Raw genomic sequence first — 23,977 nt, 5'->3', positions numbered from 1 at the left:
TATTGCATTATGTGAATCCCCTAAAACAGGGGTCCCCAACCTCTGGGCCATGGACTAGTACCAGTTCATTGCCTGTTAGGAACCAGGCAGAATAGCAGGAGTGAGCAGCTAGTGAATGAGTGAAGACTCATCTGTATTTACAGCCGCTCCCCATTGCTCCTTACCACCTGAGGTCAGCCTCCTGTCGGATCAGTAGCAGCATTAGGCTCTCATTGGAACAGGAACTCTACCGTGAACGGCGCATGCGAGGGATCTAGGTTCTGAGCTCCTTATGAGAATCCAATGCCTGATGATCTGTCACTGTCTCCCATCACCCCCAGATGGGACTCTCTAGTTGCAGGACAGCAAGCTCAGGCCTCCCACTGATTCTACTTTATGGTGATTTGTATAATTATTTCATTAAATATTGTTACAATAATAGAAAAAAGTGCACAATAAATGTAATTTGCTTGAATTGACCAGAAACCATCCCTACCCCTCCATCCCCCAGTTCATGAAAAAATTCTCTTCTACAAAACCAGTCCTGGTGTCAAAAAGTTTGGGGACTGCTGCCCTAGAGCACAACCTCACATGTTTGCGGGTTGTAAACAAAATAAAGCATATCCTTAGTAGACTGAGGTAGCTGAAATTATGTTGAGAAGAGCTTTACAATCCCTACCAGAGCAGGAAAGGGCCTTTCTCAACTTCAGTTACCTCGTATGAACAGCCACAAAAGGTATTTCAAAACCCACAATCTGGAAAACGTTTATATAAACTGGATTTAGTTATATGGCTTTCATGTAATCATTCTCATATAAAAGAAGGCATTAATAACTATCTAAATGCCTATATTTAAAATGTCTAAAGGTCTATATGTCTATATTTTGTCTAAATATCTAAATGTTTAATGTCAATATTTAAGTGAACAAATATTATAGAATTTGATTTTGACAATGTATACATTATAAAAAGTCCCTTCTAAAATGAAGTAAAAATATATTTTTGCTAATTTAAGGAATTTTTTAATTCTTTATTAGATATAAAAGTAACACTGAACAATAAGTGAGTCATTTCTATACCAACATGGCACTTTATATTGACATTCTTCAATTTGATATCTTCAAAAGTATAAAAATTATTTTATTATACCTCTAAGTATGCAGTTTTATATGTTTTCTAAAGCTTTTCCTCTAACTGATTAATGGGAACTCAAGGTCAGTCCATGCATAATGAGCACTGGTTTCATTTATGGATTAATGTTCATGTTTGATATTTCTGATCTCAGTACAGAGAAGTTTCAAGACCTTTATTTCCTTCTGGTGTTAGCACAATCTGCAGTTGTTAGGGGAGCTGTCAATCTCTTCTTAATACATTCAAGTCCTTTGGAGAAAAGCATGGGCCAAAGGGGAAAACCCAGAGTGGAAAATTTCTGAAGCTGATTATAGAGAAGGCTGAATGGTAGTCAAGGGCAAATTTCCAAAGGGATCTGATTAACATTGCTCTATCAAATAAGAACCAGACAATAAGTCATTAATTTTATGGCATTTTTTTTGTCTTCTACCTGGTTTTTCATAAGTTGGACTTCCTTCCAGGATAATTAACCACCAAACATTTTGCAAGCAATCCAAATGCAGAAGCAGTACAAGATGGATAGCACTTACGAAGTAATTGACTAAAGGTATATTGGGCATTTTAAGCAATAATGGTGTGCATCCTAATACCGGAAGAAAGGCTTATGTACTGCCATTTGACAGGTCATTATTTAATCTCAGACCTCAACATCAGATAATATAAACTCAAGGCTAAATTGAACTTAGGCATACTAGGAAGAGGGTATCTTAGTGCAAACAGCTTCTGAGAAAGCACTTAGTGTTCTTGCCTTGGTATTATCAGAATACCCCTGGTGTTATCTCAGATGAATTTCCAAGTTATTTTATTTTCTTTTGACAGTAAAGTCAGTGCTGACAAACCAAGACAGTGTCAAAGAAATTCAGTTACTGAAGTGTCTGACAGCTTGCTTTGCTGCTTCTCACTAAAGTTTTCAAAGTTGCTTGCAGCATATGTAATATTGTTTGCTTTGCAAGACATGCATGATATTTTAGAATAAAATAAAAAATAATATCAAAAGAAAAATAAAAACTTGTAAAGTTAAAAATTTTAGTTAAAAAACAAAGTAATGATAAAGTATAAGGAAATATTTACAATTTTGTACTTAGAGCTTATTAGCCTTCTAGTATTGTTCATGGCAGTCAAGGGGGAAATTGTTTGTCTTTCAACAATGAAATCTATCAAACATTTATTGCTATGAAATCTGAAGTCATGAAACAGGGTTTGCATACAAATGATGCATTGATAAATTTAAAACTTTATTTCTCAATGAGAATATCCCCATGAGTTGGATGACTACAGTGACTGACAATCAGTGCTAGTTCAAGTGACTGGGATAAATAGTGGATGAATTAAAGCACATTATCTCTGGGTGTATATGAATTGTAATATCATATATAGTCTATATACAATACATTTCATTATTAATATATAATTACTAGGAAAACATTGAGATTTACATTATCGTAAGTGTTAAAATAATTTTTTTAAATGTGCTTAGGAACAAAATCCCAGGAACCATCTTGTTCCTATTGATTGGTTACTATATTAAACTTCAGATTATCCTCAACTATTTATAACGCAAGATTATGCTACAAAGAAATATTAGAGACAAATAATGATATTGCACCTATATCAACACTATTTCAAGTGTGTCTAATTCCTAGAAAATGGACCATAAAGAACTCCTTAGACCAGGTGTAGTGGCTCATGCCTGTAAGCCCAGCACTTGGAGAGGTTGTAGCAGGATTGCTTAAGGCAAGAATGCCAAGCTGGGTCATATAGCCAAACCCTGTCTCTGCAGAAAATAAAAATTAATAAAATTATCCAGGCATTTTGGTGCATACCTCTACTCCCAGCTACTCAGGAGACTGAGGTGAGAGAATTGTTTGAACCCAGGAGGTCAAGGCTGCATTGAGTCAAGTTTGTACCACTGCACTCCAGCCTGGATGAATTCCTTTGAGAATTACAGGTTTTTCTGTAGACTGCCTTAAAAGATAAGAAAAGATATTGCTCTGATTACCCAGTTAGCCATTAACTCTTCTCTCTCCCCAGAGTGTCCACGTTTTTGAAAAAGGATAATTAATTAGATTTATTAGCCTTTTTTTTTTTTTTTTACTGGGTTAGAACTTAATTTTCAAAGATTCTCTATGCCCAGTTTTCTGCAGTCAAATGCTTTTTCCTCTGAGCTATGCCTGCAAAGTCTAGGTTTCTACCAACCAAAAGATGGGTTTTTCCAAACTTAGGTGTTGTGACAAACTTAATATGGGTGGCATTTAATGATCATCTGGTTGTCTTCACTGACAAGAGGGATTCATGGCTAAATATACATGGTGAAATCAACTTCAAAGGTCATGCATTTGTTTTGAGGTGAGCTAGATGCAAAACCAAGATCTCATTATTCTATATCCAGAATGGTTTATACTTTTTTATGAATTAATATGTTCATCTATTCAACAAACAATGATTACATTAATACTAAGTAGCAGAAAACATTCTAAGTACTGGTGAAGCAAGGATAATTTAAGAAACCCACAGTTATTACCCTCATGTAAGGAAAAATGGACATGCAACAAGTTATGAATTAAATAAATATTTGCCAAGATTGATATGTTATAAGGAAAAGTACAGGGAATACAGGAGACTTTAGCCAATGTGGTTACCAATCATGTGGGTTAAATGAGAGATTCCTTTAGAAGAAGAAATTCTACACTAATTCTTATATCTTCAAATACCACATGAAGTTTTAATCATATATAAAACCTACTGATGCATATTGTCATCAAAATAACTACCATTCTTTGAATCGATTTTAAAAACAAAAGTATACAATGTGTTTATTGATGTTATTTGATGTATGTTTTCTAGAGAACGTTATGTAACAAACTTTAAGTTGTAGTTTGTAATTTATTTTTTGTAGTGAAATGCCAACATATGTTATTTTATTAATTTCTAGTACTTGGCTCCAATGAACAATAATAGATATACAGTTATACTGAATGTGACATAGATTCTCACTTTCCCTGATTCCTTGAACAGTTCATCAATCCCTTTTATCTCTTTCCCCTCATCACTGATCTCCCTGGGGAAAAACAAAAAACAAACAAACAAAAACTCACCTAGGTTCAAAAATCCAAAATTCTGCTTATATAATGAAGGACAAGGGTCAGAACACAACTTGCCTGTTTTCACTCTGATCTCAAAGACAGACCACAAGTGTGTGATACAAGTGCTTTGCACAGCAATACATTTCTTAGAAAATTCTTTCTTCCACTCCTGTAGATGTCTGTTTCATTCCCTTTCTTCTCTCCTCTTTCTTCACTGTTAGCACTCAAGTCCAAATCACCATCATCTCTGACATGGATTATTGTGTTCTCATCCTGAGATGTTTTCCTGAGTTAGCACTTGCCCTCATGTAGTGGGTTCAAAATCACGTAACATGAAGCTAAAGTCAATCTAACAAGGCTTGGTATTGCATCCTCAATGCAGATTTCAAAAAGTTTCCTCTCTCACTTAATAAAGGGTAAAGTCCTGGGCCCAGCATGGTGGCTCACGCCTGTAATCCAGGCACTTTGGAGGCCAAGGCGGGCGGATCACCTGAGGTTGGGGGTTCAAGACCAGCCTGGCCAACATGGTGAAACCCCATCTTTAAAAAAAACTTAAAAATTACAGTGTAAAGTCCTTATCAGAGTATAGGGTCCAGCCCTTTAGGGTTCTGTGAGCCCCTCCCTGCTGGTGCAGAGATGAGAAACTGTAGAAATAAAAGACACAGACACAGAGATAAAGAAAAGAGAGTTCGGGCTCGGGGTTCCACTGCCAACCAAAGCGCAGAGACCTGCAGTGGCACCGAGTGCCTGCAGCGGCACTCTGACTTTTATTGAGTAAAAGCAGGGGGCAGGAAAGATAGGGTGAGCTAATGGTGGTCAGTGATAAGGTCAGGTAAATCATGTGTCTTGAAGAGAGGGGGCCCAATACTTTCAAGTAGCCAAAGTGAGGAGAAAACCTAATGCATTGGTACTCTTCGCATATTTGTCAGAAATATCAAGGACACTAAGATTATGTTACTATTATTAATTCTTATCCTTTAAGAAAAGTGAAACCAGGTGCAGAAGCAGAGCGTGAGAGTAGACATGGAACGTGAGCACTGCTGTATCCCGACAAAGACAGTCCTGCCACATGGGATGTGCTTGTTTAATACAGGGCAGATGAATAACAAATGGACCAAAATGCCTCTAATTTGAATAATCAATAGTCCAAAACTTCATAGAAGACTAAAGGTCACTATCCAGCTTTTAATTTTACATAGATCAGCTTTCTCAGTCTGCTAAATGGGCACATCTTATTCACCACATACTGTAGTTTCCTATCTACCAGAAACCAAGTTTGAGACTTTTGGGTACAAAATATAAGAAAAAATAATCTTTAAAATGATGAGACATGACATAAAATCGTATAAATGTAGAGACAAAATGTACAGTTTTAACCTGTCTCTGTGCAAATAAAATAGTAAGAGGAAAGGCAAAGAATAAATTGTGAGTCTCAGTAGTAACAACAAAGAAAATATTTTTGTCTGTAATATTATAGCACTTGAAATTTGAAACCTGAACAAAAAGTTAGTGCAGAGACTTTGGGAATAGTTCCACATGCAGGAATGTTACCTGTGGCAGGTGGTCATCAATTTCTACTAGAAATGTTTTAGTAAAGGAGAAATTACTACATTAACAAGGAAGCCAACTTAATAGTTATGATTATCAGAAATATTTTTAATAAAAGCTGAATCTGCCTTTTTATTCCTTTCTTCCTGCGGTTTTTCTACCACTAATTCTTACAGGAAAAAAAAAGGTTTCAGGTACATGAATATTCACTTTATCATTTTAACTTTTTAAAGTAGACCTAAATCCTTCCTTTTTAATCACTTTATGTATGAGTTCACAGAGTTTCTAAAACTGTAACTCTGTTTTGAACCTACTAGAGTCTTTAACATCTCTTTTATACTAGGCTTCCCAGTAGTCACTGCAATAAATTTGTCCATAAGCATTTGAATTCACTAATTCAAACTAGCAATTGAAATGACTATACAACTATAAAAATAGCAAACAGCTGCACCAGCGCTGGAAATTAAAGTCATATGCCATACACCTATCAGATGCTTGAATCATTTTTTTTCTGAATTTAAAATAGGTGACATTAGATAAAAAGATGTTTTCATTTCCTGACTTAGAAATACTACTTAGTGAAAGAGACTGCACAATGTCAGGGAAACAGGTCCTGTCAGAAACACATCATTCTGCAGGAGAGAAGCTGAGATAAATGTAAGATAAGGAAACGTTAGGAGGTCATTATTCCTGACTCTGACTACTCATTTGAATAAGCATTATTTGTGCAGATATCCTAGAAGACCTTCTCTACACAAGATTGCAGATCTTAGGAAGGTATAATAACAGTGCAGGACAGAACCTTTCTAGGATCAACTGCAGTTTTCAGGCCAACCTGGATTCACAGTGTCACCTTTCTTCTCTTGATATTGACAACAAACCAAATGTCCGCTTCTGTAAACTGACCATGATCCACTGGCTTTCCTGGCCATATACTAGGTTACTGGCACATTGAACTTGAATTATAAATGTATCTCAACTGCCCTTTGGTGTTAAAGTTTTAAATTCTTAGGTAAGAAAGATAAGCCAACAGAAAGTGGGGAGATTTAATAAGGCAAAAACTGTCTCTATTATTGGGAGAATGATTGAAAGATGAACAGACAAACAAAAGAGCCAATCTAAGAAACTCTTAGAAATATTTTGGGGAAAATTGTTCAAGAGCTACCTATAATAATTGCATTATGCCTAGATGGTTTTATAGATAAGATATATCAATATATCAAACGACCCATGATTGTCTTGCTCTTTGAACAATTTCAAAATTAATAAGGGATGAAACACTTCCAATCATTTACCCATTTGAAATAATCACCAAAGCCTTCAAAGATAGCTTTCAAAAGCTAATTAAAGACTAATTTTATTTGTGCATATGTGTGAAAGATATTAAATTAAATATTTCAAAATGAAACCTGTCAAAGTATTTTTTAAAATAATAGATGATAAAAATGAGTAAGTTAGGATTTTTTCCGAGATGTAAGGATCATTCAACATTAAGAAATCTGTTAATTTAGTTAACACCATTAACAGGACAAAGAAGAATAAACTTAGTCTCATGCTTATAAATGTTGAAGAGGGCACTACAATTTTTTAATATCCATTAGTATTTTGGAAAAAACACTATAGAAAGAAAGTTAATTCCTTAGCTTTATAATAAATTTATATAACACATACAGTCAAAATCCCACTTAAGAGCATAACACTAAGTACATTGTACCATTAAAGTCAGGAAAAAATGTGTCTCAACTTATTTAAATTTACATTATTTTGCATATTTTTGCCAAAAGTAATGAAATGATATAATAAATATCTAAGAGGAATAAACGAAATATTTATCACTTGCAGGTGAAATTATTTTTTACCTGTAACACACAAATAAATCATCCATTAATCTATAAAAATAATCTAGCACTTAGTAAGATTTCTGGATTCAAATCAATAGGCAGAAATCAATAATTTACAGTCAGCATATTTATTTCAAAAGAAACATTAACATTAGCAAAGATCAATATAATGTGAAAAACTGAAAACTCAGATATAGTATGTTTTTTAAAAGACTACAGATCTTTACTGAAGCACAATAAAAATTTTGGATGAACAAATTCAATATAATTCAAATATAAATTATTTTCAAATTAAATAACTGACGTATTCTCAACAAAAATACCTATACTTTTAATGTAATTCTATAAAAATTATAGTTATATAGATAATACAGTTTCTAAAACCAGCTAAAAATGTATGCCCTATTATGAACCTAAGAAGCAGCATAAAATAAAAGTAGTTGGCACTCAAATTATTAAGAATTACATCAATAATATAGCTTTACGATTGAATGATAAATATTGGTCGGGTGTGGTGACTCATGCCTATAACCTCAGCAATTTGGGAGGCCGAGGTGGGTGCATCACAAGGTCAAGAGTTTGAGACCAGCCTGGCCAACATGGTGAAACCCCATCTCTACCAAAATACAAAAAATGTGCCGGGCATGGTGGTGTACACCTGAAGTCCCAGTTACTGGAGGCTGAGGCAGAGGAATCACTTGAACCTGGGAGGTGGAGGTTGCATTGAGCTGAGATCGCATCATTGCATTTCTGCCTGGAGACAGAGCGAGCCTCAGTCTCAAAAAACAAAACAAAACAAAAAAGCAAAAGAAAGAGAAAGAAACAAATATTAACAAGTTTATAAAGATTTAAAAGAATTTTTAAATATGATAACTATAGCATCACAATCAAAAGATAAAGTAAGAATTATTGAATGAGTGGTACTGAATTTCATGTCAAGAAGAGAATTGTTTATGATGTTAGGTAAAGATGTAAATAATATACATTTCAAGTATTAACTAAGTTTAAAGGGGAACAACACGCACTGAGAACTGTTGGAGAGAGTGTTGGGTAGAAGAACATTAGGGAAAAGTGCAATTGCATGTTGGGCTTAATACCTAGAAGATGGGTTGTTAGGTGCAGCAAACCCCATAGCAGGCATTTACCTATGTAACAAACATGCATGTCCTACACGTGCACCATGGAAGTTATAAATAAAATAAAATATATTTTTTGAAAGATACTGGCTTAAATAAAAATTAATATCTTGGAAAAAATAATTAGAAAAAAGCATTTTGTAATATTGTTATAATTTAGGATGATGAATGGTATTTATTCAAATATGAACACGAGTGTGAAAATGAAGACAAATCCCCAAAACTAAAATCTTATAAGATTTTCTACCAAATATGAAATTTATATTTCAAGATGATTTTTAAATTAAAATATAAAGAACATATTGATAAAATATTTTCAGTCTATTTGATCACCACCGGTTCTATTATGGGTTATAAATAATAGTTAAATCAATGATAATTTTTTATTAGCAAAGGACATGAAGAGGCAATTCACCAATATGAAGAAAAAAGTACAGTAGACATTAAAATAGTTAAATTTAGTAGCAAAAAAAGTAAGTTCCTTATATTGGTTAACCAAGTTTTAAGAAAATAATTAAAAGTTAAAAAGAATGAAGTAGCCAGTCATAATGATAAGTGAAAATTTATATTTGCATTCATATTGGTTTTGTTGTATCTATATAATCAGTCTAAAACATGGTCATTTTCAAATAACCTGAAAAAATTTGTAATCAGATTCGGAAATATTAATATAATTTTTAAATACTTGGAAATTTTAAAAAATAATTGGAAATTGACGTAAGGGTATTTTCATAGTGTTATTAGAGTAGTAAAAACTTGGAAAGTCCATAATAACACTTGATTTGTTGATTAAAATGGTGTCTATACTATGGAATATATTTTGAAGAGAAAATATTTCTGGGTAAAAATCATAGAGTGAAACTGTATTACAGAGTCTCTTATCCTAATACCTTACACAACCCCTTCCTCCCCAAAAATTGTACAACAAACACAAGTGCACATACATGCACACACACACACACAGATTGTAGCAGGAGTCAAATAATAACTAGCAAAATTTCATTTGATAAACCTTGCAAAAGTGTTGGTCAATAAAAGAAACATTCTACTTCCTCATTACTTTCCACAAGCAGTTTGGGAGACTAAAGATAAATCAAAATATGGTAAGTATTTGTGAACAGAAATGACCTCTGCTGTTTCACATACGGTAATCTCCATAACTTGCATTACTGCAAGAGGCAATATTGGAAATCATGAAGGCTCTGCTAGTGTGGATTCATGAGTGTCTATAATGAGCAAATGTCAATAATGTCTATAGTGAGCAAATTGTCCCCGTGTTAAATCATGATAGATCTATAGGAGCAACAAGACCTATACTGCTAGTGGTTCTCATTTTAAGCCACTGTCATTTTGGTGATGTATATTACAACATGGTATCTTGGCTTACCTTTTTTTCTACACAGAGGATTTAGGAAGCAAATGACATGTGACCAAGTTCTTAACAACTATGATCAGAAATAATATGAGTAAATTCTGTCATTTGCTTAAAGGAATTATTTGCCTCCCAGTTCTATGTCTTCATAATTTCCTGAAGCAGGATCCCAGATATGGACCTACCATATCATATGAGACATAGTTCACAGACGTTTGTAGAGTAATAATAGATAATAAAATTTAGGAGGGATGGGTCGACTAGGAGATTTGATATCAGAGAGAAGGGTAACTGCCTCAGGCAAGGTTATTACAAAGCCTTTAAACAAAGCAAAAATAGCCCGTATGACAATTCTTCTTGATGTTATGTACCTTTCCCAAAGCTCTTATACAGATGCATCTGTAGAGATGAAAAAAGGACTTTGAAAAAAAACAGTCATTAGCTTTCTAGCCTCTACAATGTAGTAAGACATTCTAAGAGTATTAAAATGAAGTAGCCTCAGCAGATCTGCAGTGTAGGCCATGTAGGTTTCCTGTTCATTTATTGAGCTTTGAGGAAAATGAACATCTCTTCAGTCATTCTTGCAGAAGAAAATGAGATATGAAAGAATAAAATTCAAGATGACTTCACACTTCTCTGGAGAAACATTAAAAGGCAGAATAAATATTTGTAAAGTATATGATATCCTGCAGGATAAATGAAGCTAGAGTATATGATACTCAGAGAATATGGTGATCAAGTTTAGAAGCAACAAGCCAACAACTTTAAATGTGTGAATTTCAAAGAACACAATAAAATAAGCCTAAAATTGTAGCCCAAAATATAACTCTAGAACAAATGTAATGTTAAAGGGATAGATGGTAAACACTGAATGCAATTAAGTACAAAACAAAGTAACATTTGTGGGATTTATGGATTAGCTTAGGGAATGGTTTTAACACTAAGAATGATTATCTGAGATTTATGGATGCTTGTATTTTTTCCCTTCTTTGTAGTACTGTTTATTTTAAATAATTATTGTACTTCTCTTTAATAAACATAATTATTTCAAGATGAAAGAAGAAATCATTTCACAAAAATTATTACTAAAATAAATCCATACTGACATTCAGTAATTAAAATATGAAATTTATATTATTTAATCAACCAGAAAATTTCTCTAAATATATGCTTATGAATAAAATGAAATATATATATTTCTTAATAGTGATCAAAGCTCATTCATGTGAAACTTCAGGCCTTCTATTTGCATTTTTAATGTTTCATACCACTCTTTTGGATTTACTCTAATAAATCCAATTAGTATTCTAATTTTTATTGCTATGGTTTCTTTCTAATTTGATCTTGAGATCTTCATCTTAAGAGTCCCATTAGCTCTTCTAATGCCCTGACCATAAAGTTCAAGGGACTTGGTCATGGGCATTTAAAGTGTGTCTTTCAAGGGATGCTTGTTAATCCCGGAAGGTGACCTAATGCCGAAGAATCCAACTCATGTTCAAGTACTCCTTTCACAGGTGTCTTATTTATACTGGCAGATGCTTTTGGGGCTCTCATTTGATGACCAGTTTATTTCTACCAAGACAGCCACTTTCTAAGATAGAGATCTGTCATGGATAGAAGGTAAGGTTCAAGTTTGTGCATGTCAAGTAAGACACATGAGGCAGTAAAACCAAAGTGGATGGAGCAGAAGAAATGTATTACTTAGAGGTCCTAGCAAGGTTAGGGGTGCCAATAGGAGGCTGGCGAGAAGTCTGGAGGTATCCAAACGTTAACCGAACGTGAGTGGAAGGCAAGAGCAAGGGCGGACCTGTGTAACTATTCCCTCCTCAAAGTTCATGGGTGCTGTCCCTTTGACTTTCCACTGGAATTATGGATTGTCTAGTTTAAAGAAAATGTGCATGTGCAGTGAGAACTTTTTTACATGATTCTGGTGTTTTATCGTATTTGGCAACTGTGGGTGTGTCATGTTGTGGGTCAGCAAGATGTGAAACAAGATGTTTACGAGATTGTTATATTGTAAACAATCAGATAGGGGAGGAAACGTTTCAACAGGCCTAGGGTGACAGGATATACCTGGGTTTTAAACAATTTATGTCAGGCCTAAAAATGAATGCTGATGCAGTAATTTCATTCAACGGTTATGACATCTACTATGGCGTTTTAGGGGGAAGTTTCCACATGGAAAAATATTTATTGCTCTGTATTGATGGTAGGAAGGAACCAGAAACTGTTAATCCTTAGTTCATAAGAAATCTTTCCTAAGGCAACCCATCATTGTCAAAATTTTGTTTATAAAAGTAAGAAATCAGTAGACTTATTCCATAAACACACTTCTGAGTGCCAACCAAACAACATCTCACCTGAGTAAATAGACTTCTGCAGATGTCAACATGCATTTTCCTCCTGACCACCTGTCAGTCACCAGACCCTATTTCCATGCTCCCCAAACGCTTTATAAGACCTTTATAAGATTATCAGCCTGCCCAGCTCAGGCAGATGACAACTGATAATCACAAGAAATAAATTTAGAATAGTTTTAATTTCACATATTGGAAAGTGGTCTCACGAGGACTTCTGGGGTTTCCACCAGGTTTGTTTGGAATACACTCAGCAGAACTCCAGGAGGCCCTCAGGCCAGCAGTTGTGTTCATTGAAAGACTTATGCCAAAATACCATTTTTAAAGTTAGTTCCACTATGTGAGACAGTCTAAAAAAGATCCAAGCCCTGATTAGTTTTATTGATCTTTTGATGCAAATTTTATTTCCTTATTTTATGATTTGTAATTAAATAGGTTTTCATATAATTAAACCTATATTTTTATATAAAAATTTCAAGAATGGATTTGTATATAAAGTAATTTTGGTTGAAAAGTGCATCCACTGACAAAATACACCTAGATTTTTCATACAGATTCACTAAGCCTCTGATTTAGAGGTTTACCACTGGAAGGTTGTTTTCTATTAAAATGCTTATCTTCTGCTATTTGCTGTGTTTTTGCTGTTGTTTCTCTATATACACCAAGTTATACGGCTTTGGTTTTATCCTTGCTGTTCTTATTGAACACACACACACCAAGGAGTCTTTTACAGAGAATGGATGGAGACAATACCCTAGTAAGTCTCCAATCCAATCCAAGCTGACTCTAAGTACTCACAGTTAGAAGTCCATTAGACCACTGACCAGTCATGAAAAGGTATTAGTAAAACTGTACCCTAGGTCCCTTACAAAACCTTCATGAGGGCATTCTCTGTTCTATATATTTGTGAAAGAACTGCAATAGCTGGCAGGTTGTTGATCATAATGACCCCTCCTTGCATGTGCTTGTTTGGGAAAGCCACAACAACATTCTTAAGCATACACAATCATCAAATGAAGTGCCCTGCTTTCTAGTTTTTCATGGGCTTGTCTTTGCCCAAATCTCAACCTCCTTCTTAAAGATAATCTAATGTGTATATAAAATCTCTTTCCCAACCCTGCCCGTTCCTCAGTTAATGACCAGAAACTAAGTTGAGTTAAGACAATGGACATTATGGAGAAACTTTTTACATGTAAAATGAATTAACTAGTATGCTTAAACAGGGATCTGTAAAAATTAGAGGGCAGAACAACAAGAATTCAAAAGTTAGAGTTTTTAATTAGAATGCTGAAGCCTTAAAACAAAGTTTTATCTTCAAGAAAATCTCTGTAAAAGATTTGTAACTTTTGAAATTTAACCTTTGTAAATCTCTCACACTTTCTACTCCGTTTTAGTTGGTCTTCCAAAAGAATTATTCTTTTTTTAGGCTTTCTTCGGGTAAAGAAAGATTGCATTGTAAAATTGCTAGATCAGAAGGCATTGTGAAATTGCAAGACCTTGCTGTACAGTCAAGTTAAGAACTATTATCAGTGTATACCCAAACTTTAATAACACAGGCAAAACATTTGCTCCAAATTTAGGATTGTATTATATATTCACTGCTATAGAGGACAGATCTTTAGCAATTAGTCTGTTGACTATTAGCTGCATAAAGCAGGGAAAAATGTTTAATAATAAAAGGATTGGGGAAAGAAAATTTAAACGAACCCATTGACACAATTTTTTTTAAGTTACCTTGAGAGGGTAAGAAAAATATATATACTACACAAGGTAATTTCAAAATCAATATGTAGGGTAGATTGAATAAAGATTCAAAATTATAAACTAAATTAAATCTAAATGAAGAAGCCATTGCCAGAGAGTTGCTGCAACAGCAAACTTAGGCAGACTGTGTGTCTGTAACGAGTCATGCTCTCGGTGTTCCATATGCTCCCTTTTCCGTAAATCTACATGTAAAGAATTATTCCACACTGCTTGGTATGTTTATGCCTCTAAGAACCTCAGAAATAATACCTGCCTATAACCAATCTTCAAGTTATTTTTGGCTCAAAAATTCCTAAATCAATATTAATTTGGATTATAAACCTACACTGGGAAAAACCGAAGTTTTAACTTACTTTAGAAATTATTTTTTAAAAGAGCATCTTAATGCTGAGAGTGGCAGAGCATCATGGCTGAATAGAACCCTCGAGCAATTCTTTCCATTGCAGGAACACCAAATTGGGCACATTTTTTCCAACTTCTATTGCGAGAATGTAGCAGTGTAAAGGTTGCCACATCCTGCAGTTGTTCTTTGTGCCAAATTCCTGCCACCTATGGTTAGGACCAACATCTCAAATTCTGTTAACATGCAGTGTTCAAACCCAGACCACCTACACTGGAATTTTTTACAATGATTACACACTCCTTTACCCGCCCCAGGTCCAGAATGTACAAGAACTCTCTCTATATAAAAAAATATATTTTGTATACACACTTATTCATGTGTTATATACAGTGATATCTTTGCCAATTCCTTCTGTAGTCAGAATGTATTCTACAGAGGAATTAAAGAGGACAACTAAAATCATAAAGGTATGAAAAGTTTCTCTACAAAACCATAAACTACTTAAATTGTTCAAATTCATACAGTATAATTAAGGATTTGAACATGCACATGTCAGTTTTTTGTATTCTAGAAGTTATATTAATATAGTTTCATTATAACATAATAAAATGTGCAGCAATAGCATAACCAGCATAATAGAATATAACATGAAATGTTATAATTATTAGGTACATAAATATATCTTCAGATCTGAGCTACATAGCATCAATTTCATGTGACTTTGGACAAGTTATTTAACTTTACTAAATTTCAATAAACTCATATATACAATGGAAAAATAATTATATCTATATTAAAGCTGTTAGGATTACATATAAAATACTTAGAAATCTTTTCTGTCATCTATTAAGAAAAATATTCTTTAAAGACCTTTTATCATCTCCGTAAATATTATTAGTCACAATAGTTTGATGTCCTTGCAATCAAGCTGATATAACACTAAGTAATAAATATGAAAAATCATATAAATATTACTATAAACATCAATCTAAGAAAGATAAAAACATACATATCTAAGTTATAGGTCAGTTTTTTTTCTGTTTAATTTTGTCTTCATAAAATTAAGTATTTTTTACTGTAACATTTTGATTTGATAAAACTTTCTTATTTTCATATTTGATCCAAATCCTATAAAATTCTTGACCATATAGACAAAAGAAGTGAAGAACAAATAACAAATGCCTGTGTTGTTAAAAAAAAAAGTAAGGAAGTTTATATTTCTGAAGTTTACATTTCAGGATACTAGCATTTTGGTTTCCAGCAACCCTACCCATTTCATGTGGGCAAAAAAGGTCAGACTTTGCATTTTGCAATCCCAACTCTACATTTTAAAGCCTAAATTGTTTTGACTATATTGCATAGTAACAACATGTAGAAAGAAATGAAAGTTGATTAAATGGGAAATTTTTAAAGTTCAGGGTTATTTTTAAGGTGCCAAATACATATTTGCTTCCCAACTCTTCATCGTTTTCCCAACTCTTCATGGTGTCAGATGGCGATGCGCGGCCAGTCTAGCAAAAGCAAAGTGTATTCTGCTATGATCTAACCAACAAAAACATATGAAGATTTTACTTCTTCCTTTTCTTGAATTGAGCTTCCCCTCCCATAAGAAAAAGTAAACACTCGCATTTTGAATTTGCATCATTGTAACACTTAAGGAGAGGAAAATTGTGGTAAGAAAAATCCAGGCTGTTGACTAAAAAACAAAATCACTATTTACATATCCTTGTATATTTTCCTGTTTGACTCTTGGACATAGAACACAAGATTAAAACCATCTTTGTAAAAATTGTGACAGTGAGAAAAATCTGACCTCACTGACTCCAGCTTGCTTCAAACCTCCAAGCTGCCCTTGTTCATTCCTGAGTATAGGCTGAGCTAATTGTGGGACAAATTCAGTTTACAGTTTAGCTTTCAAATAAAGATAATAAAGCTAAAAAGCTTTATATTTATTTATTTATTTATTTTTATTTCCTTCCTGAAATAAATCCCCTCCTTCTTTGGGGACCAGGCTGCCTTTGTAAGGCTAACAAATTAGCCACAAGATTTGAAATTATGACTCAGGATACATGCAGCCAGATATCACAAGATTCCTAACATCCTGATTGCTTCTATGGATAACATTACTATTGTAAAACCTAAAACTGATGTTTAAGATACTTTGCAGACGCTGTAGTCTGATGGACCAGCTGGTATCATCTACATCTGTAAACTGGCTCCCCTAATTCTGCCATCCCACCCAGGGACTGAAGACAGCATAAACTCACTTTAGCCTCCTATCTTTTCATTGCTGACTCAGCCAGTCAGCACTCCCTAGTCCCATATCTGCTAAATTATCCTTTTAAAAAAGCCCTAATCTCCAAATGTTGGGGGAAATGTCTTTTGCTTAGCTGGCTGTATGTTTATTAAACCCTTTCTCTATTGCAATTTTGCTGTCTTCGGTAAATCAGCGCTCTCTGGGCAGTGAGCAAGAAGAACCCATCAGGGGAATACAGGATCAATATAGTTTAAAATTAAGAAAAAATGATCTCAATTATATCCTTAGGATGGAAATATGGTAAGGATACATACATAATAGTGTAGCAAATTATTTTCAGATATGATGAAATATGTATTACAAAACTACAGAGAATGTAAATTTTGAAATAGATTGGTATTCTGAAGCATATATTTCAATGGAAGCATTTATTGAATTACAGTCAATCAATAATAAAACAATAATATTTTAGTTATTCCTCTCAAATAATAAAATAGAGCAAAATGACTATACTAAGGGTATAGCATCGCATACCATAAAATATCATTAGTTAGTATTTAAAGAATCAAAAGTAAAAGCTAAAATTCTATTCTTTCATGTAGGTTCTATGACCTATTGTTTAAGAATACCTCATCATCAGTGTTACCCTTTCCTTTGCCTCATCATTTGGGAAGAAAACCTCTCTACAGAACTCCTCTCCATCTTTGTCATTTGAGTACACACTCTTCTTCATTACTTTCAATTTCTTGAGCAGAAATGTATTAAAGCCACCTGAGCCTGTGTTTTTGATGGATAGCTTCTCAGTGAATCTTAGAATTTGCTGATTTAAAGAGGCCTCTATCAGGTCACCTATTTTATTTCTCTTCACATAGCTAGTTATTTTATGATATTATCCCTTAATAATTTATAAAACAAAATCAGTTTTATTTTGCAAATTTCTTTTGTCATTGATTTCCTCTACTTGTTTAAACACGTTTTGTGTCATTATGTTTTAATTTAATGTTAATATGCTTTTGTTGTATTACACACTACAATAAAAATAATAAATTGTATCAGACATTGATAGTTATTTGACAACCACTGTTATTTATTAATTCTTATAATTCTAAATTTTGTAATTTTCACCTAAGTAGTCTTTATTTTATTAGGTATCCTATTCAAAAACTGCAACCATATGAACATATACTACTAAAAGAAAAATATGTGTCTATTTGATTTCTAACCTAAATAACATTTTTATATAATGTGTTTGGAAGTGTTTGTTATTTAACATTTAAAAGCAATTGTTGAAATATCCAAAAATAGAATATTTATTACAGTATAAGATACAATAGTATAAGTGTTGTAAGGCAATTTGCAAGATTTCAAAACAAGCTTCCTGTTCCAATAATATTGCAGTAATCACGAGAAAATGACACTCTGGAAATCATGAACAGAAAATGTTTAGAAGAAATAATGTCATTTCTGAATAAGTAGGCTTAGAGATAATGTGTAGAAAGGAGAGGGAAAGATGGATAGAGTAAGAAACAAAGAGAAGGGGGAAAAGAGAAAGATGGAATGGAAGGTTAGTAAGTGATAACTCCCACATGCAAATTGAAGGTAGGGGTAAAAAAAGAACAAGAAAAGAGTGAGCAAGCTGGTTAAGAGTGGGTTCATATAATATATGTTCATTTTGTCCCATACATCCCTATGTTTGTGTGTGGCACAGGAAAAATATATTTAAGGATCAAGAGATCTTCTGCCTAGGAGATCAAATTAATGAGTTGCTTTTAGGATCTCTGCTTCTCATTTCTGTGACCTTTTTCCCTCCTTTAAATTCAATCTTAATCATTGAACTAAGCCATGTTTTTAAAAAATCACACCAAGGGTTTATGACAATGCGTCATTATTTACCTGAGAGTTTGAATTTTTAAATATGACAGTAATTTTCACAGTCTTGGGAGATATTAAATGTCATATTCCTTATCCTTGAAAGTTTATGATTTATTAAATGTGAAAGACCAAAAGATGATTCAAAAATGTCTAAAATAAGGCATAATGCTAAGGAATGGATCCTAAGCCTAGAAAAACAGAGATCTCAGCAGGATTATCAGTGAAAATCACAATGCAGCTGGGCGTGGTGGCTCACACCTGTAATCCCAGCACTTTGGGAGGCTGAGTTGGGTGGATCATGAGGTGAAGAGATCGAGACCATCCTGGCCATGATGAAACCCCATCTTTACTAAAAATACAAAAATTAGCCGGGCATGGTGGCATGCGCCTGTGGTCCCAGCTACTCAGGAGGCTGAGGTGGAAGAATCGCTTGAACCCAGGAGGTAGAGGTTGCAGTGAGCCAAGATTGCCACTGCACTCCAGCCTGGTGACAGAGCACGACTCTGTCTCAAAAGAAAGAAAAGAAAAGAAAAGAGGAGAGGAGAAGAGAGGAGGAGAGGAGAGGGGAGGGGAGGGGAGTGGAGGGGAGGGGAGGAGAAAAGAGAAGAGACGAGAAGAGAAGAGAAGAGAAGAGAAGAGAAGAGAAGAGAAAAGAATCACAATGCATTCTCCTCCAAAATAAAAATGTGTACCTGGGATAAACTGAAATAAAATTTGGGGACCATTGGGTATACCGTTAAGCCTTAGAAGAAATTCATATACCAGGACAATTATGGAGTGATATATTCAGGGGTGATGGCTACTTTAGCTTGATAATAGAGGCTATGTAAAGTTTTTCTTATAAAGTGGTGTTCTATAGCATGTTTCTTAGGAGAATCATTTTTAAATTTCTTCTGGATTCCTTCCTTTCTTGGCAGTTAACTCAGAAAACCATGCCTGTAGCTACCTCCCACTTGGAAAGCAGCCTCAGTTTAGGAAAGGAGTTCCCATCTAGGCCATTTGTAACTGCATATTCTAGGAAAATCAGCATTTGTGACTCATTTATACTTAAGCTCATTTCTGCAGGGGTCTTCATTCAAGCTTTGTGATAGCTACAAAGGGTGATTTTGTCCATAGTCTTCACTTACGGACTTACAAGTTGCCCACAGCCATGCAGACAAATAAAGCTCTATTCTGAAAACATAAACACCTAACTGCAATGAACTTTGAAACTTATTATGTAGACTTCTAAATTGACTCAATCGATTGTTATGTTAAATATGTTCACGTATCTGAACATATTTAACATAACAATTAAATATGTTCAAGTATCTGAAAAATTTAATCTTCTATCATGGTAGAGGAAGCTAGTGAAACTCCAAGAGAGATAAATGAGGTAAAACATAGGTAAAAGGCAGTTCAGTCAATTGCAAAATACTAATTTGAGTCAAGAAAGTATCCAAGTACAAAGATCAGATAATTAGCTGATAATTTAATTAAATAACAATTATTTCCTTTATATTTTAATCTAATTAAATGCAAATCAAGATTAAACTATACTCCCTAAATACTCATGTATACCCATAGAAAAGGCAAATATTACTTAAAAGAAACATTTTTGATGGATAGCAGGTAATTGTTTTCCTAAAATATCATGTTAGTGAAAATTTGCTATTTAATCTCACTTATATATACTGACAACATTGAAAAATTATATCCATGCTACTTAATTTATAGTATTTATTTATTTTTCCCTAAGCGCAAGTTTACAGAAGAGTCAGATTAGTTATGTATTTATTTATATATATATATATATATATATAATTTGTACAAAATAAAAGGTACATCAAATATATATCTAAACAGCTATATTAGCTTTTGTTAATGCTATTGGATTGAAAGTTTTAAATTTAAATATCATTACTAAATCCTACGGACAATATTGGAGTTTGACGTTCAGTCAACTCCAATATTCATTTAACATTCATGTATAAATAAAACAACAATCTTGATATGGATTGGCTGTGCTCCCACCCAAATCTCATCTTGAACTGTAGTTCCCATAATCCCTAGGTGTGATGGGAGGGATCCCAGTGGGGTGGGAGGTAATTGAATCATGGCACCAGTTTTCTCTGTGCTATTCTCCTGCTAGTGAGTAACATCTCATGATATCTGATGGTTTTTTTAGGGGGCTTCTGCCTTGGCTTGGGTCTCATTATCTCTCCTGCCGTCCTGTAAAGAGATGCCTTTTGCCATGATTGTAAGTTTCCTGAGGCCTCCCCAGCCATGTACACTGTGAGTCAATTAAACCTTTTTCCTTTATAAATTTCCCAGTCTCAGGTGTTTCTTCCTAGCAGCATGAGAACAGACTATACAAATGTCTTAGCTAATTACTACCTAATTTACCATGAAACCCCAAGCTAGCATGACTATTAATATGCAGCAATTGCCAACTTTTTCCCGGTCCCGCAGCTTGCACTTAACATTGCCTTGCAATTGAAGAAAATACAGTATTAGAGAAACTAAAGAAAAGAGAATGGCTGGCTTCAAGGGTCACAAGAGTTAAAATCAAGAATATTTAAAAAGAAACGGAAAACCATAGCTTTCTAGATTTTGCCTTTTGATTCAACATCAACTGCCAAGAATTTAATTACATTGCTTTTTTCCCCAGAACATTGAAAAACCAATTGTATAGTTCTACTCTATATCTGGAATCTTTGTTTCACTGCCTTTCAAAGAATGAGAGTTATGATAGTTAAATGACACCAAGGGGTTACAATATATATTCGTCCCCATACTGTTAGTAAGCGGCAAAAATCCTATCTACAAAGTTTAAAAATGGAGGGCATCTCACCACTAGAGAAGCTAATAATATTTGAGTAGTCCTCAAGAAAAATGGTTAGACACTGTTAATTTCGGAGAAATTGAAACATCTATTATTGGTTCATTTAGAATTATTCTCAAGCAAAGGAACAAAACTGAATGTTAATAAAAGGAAACCAGGAAAAATTATTATGAAAGAATGTCTATAATAAGGATTATCTTTTCAGTTTTAGAAAATTGTTTGGTCAAAAACACTTTTAAAATATTAAATTTCTACAAAACTCTTACTAATAAATAAATAAAACTGATACAACCTGGCATGATAGTCATGAAAAACATAGGGATTCACAGAATGACAAAACTTTCCAACTAGAGTGAAACCCTTAGTATATTCAGTCTGCCAAGACATTGCTATAGGAAGATGTTTGTTGTTATTGTTGTTGAAAAAATTATTTTTAATATTTATTTCTACTTTATTTTAGGTTCAGGGAGTATGTGTGCAGGTTTGTTACATGAGGAAACCGTGTTGCTCAGGCTTGGTGTATGAATGATTCCATCACCAAGGTAGTGATCATAGTCCTCAATAAGCCGCCGTCCAATAAAAAGTTTCTGCAGAGCACAGGAAAGTATCAACAGAGGAAATGGGCAGTCTACAGAATGGGAGAAAACATTTGCAAACTATGCTCCCAACAAAGGCCTAATATCCACGTCTATAAGAATATTTTAGACAGGTAGCAGAAAGGCAATCTCTCATCTCTATCTCCATGCCCCTGGAGTGGAGGAGATTCCTTTCAAGAAACCCATACAATTTCTGGACAAGTCTCACTTATGAAGATCTTAAGACAGTGTTAAATTTTATGTTAATGGGACTTCTTCCAATGAGTATTTGCTTTGCCTTAAATATTCAAATTCTTTTTCAAATGAATTATAGTTTACTATATAATATATCCCTAGAATTCTTTAACTTCCCTGTTCAAGAACAGATCTAATTTAAGTATTTATTTGTCAGCTATTTTAACTGGCCATTTTTCCATAAAACAGTAAGATATACACTTACCACATGCTTACTTTAAGTCCCCATAAATAATCCGTCCATACATACACAAATACATACATGTATACGTTTATATGTTAATAAATAAATGAAACAATACCTGGAGGCTAGTTCTGTAGAATTGAAACATTTATTTACTGATTGACCAAATATTTCAGTCCTTTGTATATGCAAGACATAGTGTCAGAAGTTGACAACAATCAAATTTATAAATTTCTCACTTGGAAGAAAGTGCATTTCAATGAACAGATATTATGTCTGTGGGGGAAAAGGCTTTCTGGGTGCTAAAACATTCTCCTCCAAAAATGTGGCTAAGATAGCAAATAAGGAGAAGTACTAGAAATGTCATAGTAAGAGCAAGAGCTTTTGCAATGAGTAACTCTAGGAAGCAGTCACATTGTTGTCTGTGTGAATAACACTTCCACCACTTGTGCAGTGTAAATCCAATATGATCACACACAGCAGCTCTGGGGAGTATATCAGAGGACCACTAAAACAAATGGGGATATCTAAAGGTGAAGTCCACCTGAGGAAGAAGAAATAGGGTCTGGAATTATCTTAGATACACCTTTTTCTAAATCTTGGCAATAGTACTTATTGACTATATGAAACCTAATATGATAATTAACAGTTCACGAATTCTTACCTTTAAAGTAGGTACGCAATAAAACCTCCCTCAGGGTAGCTTTGGGGATAATATAAATTAACTAAGAGCATTCTAAGCAGAGCTGCTCCTGTCAATCTACAGAAAATGAAGGCAACAACCACTCTGACATTGTAACACGTCAAGAAGAGGAGTCCATTTGTTGTCAGAATTTTAGATATTTGACTTTCATGTATTTTTTGCATCAATAATTCATAATATTACAGCTACCTTTTTCTCTGTTCTCTAAATCTCTTCAATGATTATTTTTAAAAATATGTTCCAAATTAAGTATATTAAGGCAATTCACTTTAAAACTATGAGTTTACAAAAAGGAAATGTTTGTTAATTCAAGCCAGTGAATCGAAATTTAGCCTTCTAATAAATTCTGATTTTTATCGAATTACTTTATTGTGGGTAGACTTGTAATTAGTAACCGCTGTGAATTTTTCCTTTGTAAATGTGGGGAGGATAAGTTATCAAATTAATCACATTTGGACAAATATCAAGTTTTTAAAAGAGGAAAAATCTGGGTAGATTTTTGGCAACATTTGAGAAAGTTTATTAAAATTTACAAATATATTTTAGCTAACCTTGTTTTAAAGGAAAAATGTGCAGAACTATCTTTCCTCCCAATCCCAAGTTAATTATGTCATTCAACTCTTTACCTCCTAAGGAGATTCTTCATTCTCTGGAACTACTCTAAACATTTATTTTATTACCTCTGTATGTCTTTAGATGCATACTGACTCTTGCAAGAGATACTTTAACCAGATAATCTATTGTCTGCAGAGA

General features: G+C 33.8%; 1 long non-coding RNA gene across 2 annotated transcripts; it reads left to right on the top strand.

Moving 5' to 3' along the window:
* Nucleotides 1–249: 249 nt before the first annotated feature.
* Nucleotides 250–22,474, top strand: LOC116565112. Of its 2 annotated transcripts, none has more exons than XR_004275265.1 (3): nucleotides 250–408; nucleotides 13,529–13,538; nucleotides 22,464–22,474. It is a non-coding gene; the product is annotated as an uncharacterized LOC116565112 (long non-coding RNA). The 2 variants fall into 2 exon arrangements; XR_004275266.1 differs by lacking the exons at nucleotides 13,529–13,538; nucleotides 22,464–22,474 and adding exons at nucleotides 1,954–1,956; nucleotides 8,552–8,563.
* Nucleotides 22,475–23,977: the final 1,503 nt, after the last annotated feature.

Source organism: Sapajus apella, unplaced genomic scaffold, assembly GCF_009761245.1.
Source record: "Sapajus apella isolate SASKATOON/1434 unplaced genomic scaffold, GSC_monkey_1.0 scaffold39, whole genome shotgun sequence".
NCBI classification, from domain to species: Eukaryota; Metazoa; Chordata; class Mammalia; order Primates; family Cebidae; genus Sapajus; species Sapajus apella.
The sequence above is the reverse complement of the archived record's forward strand: the minus strand, read 5'-3'. Positions and strand labels throughout refer to the sequence as shown.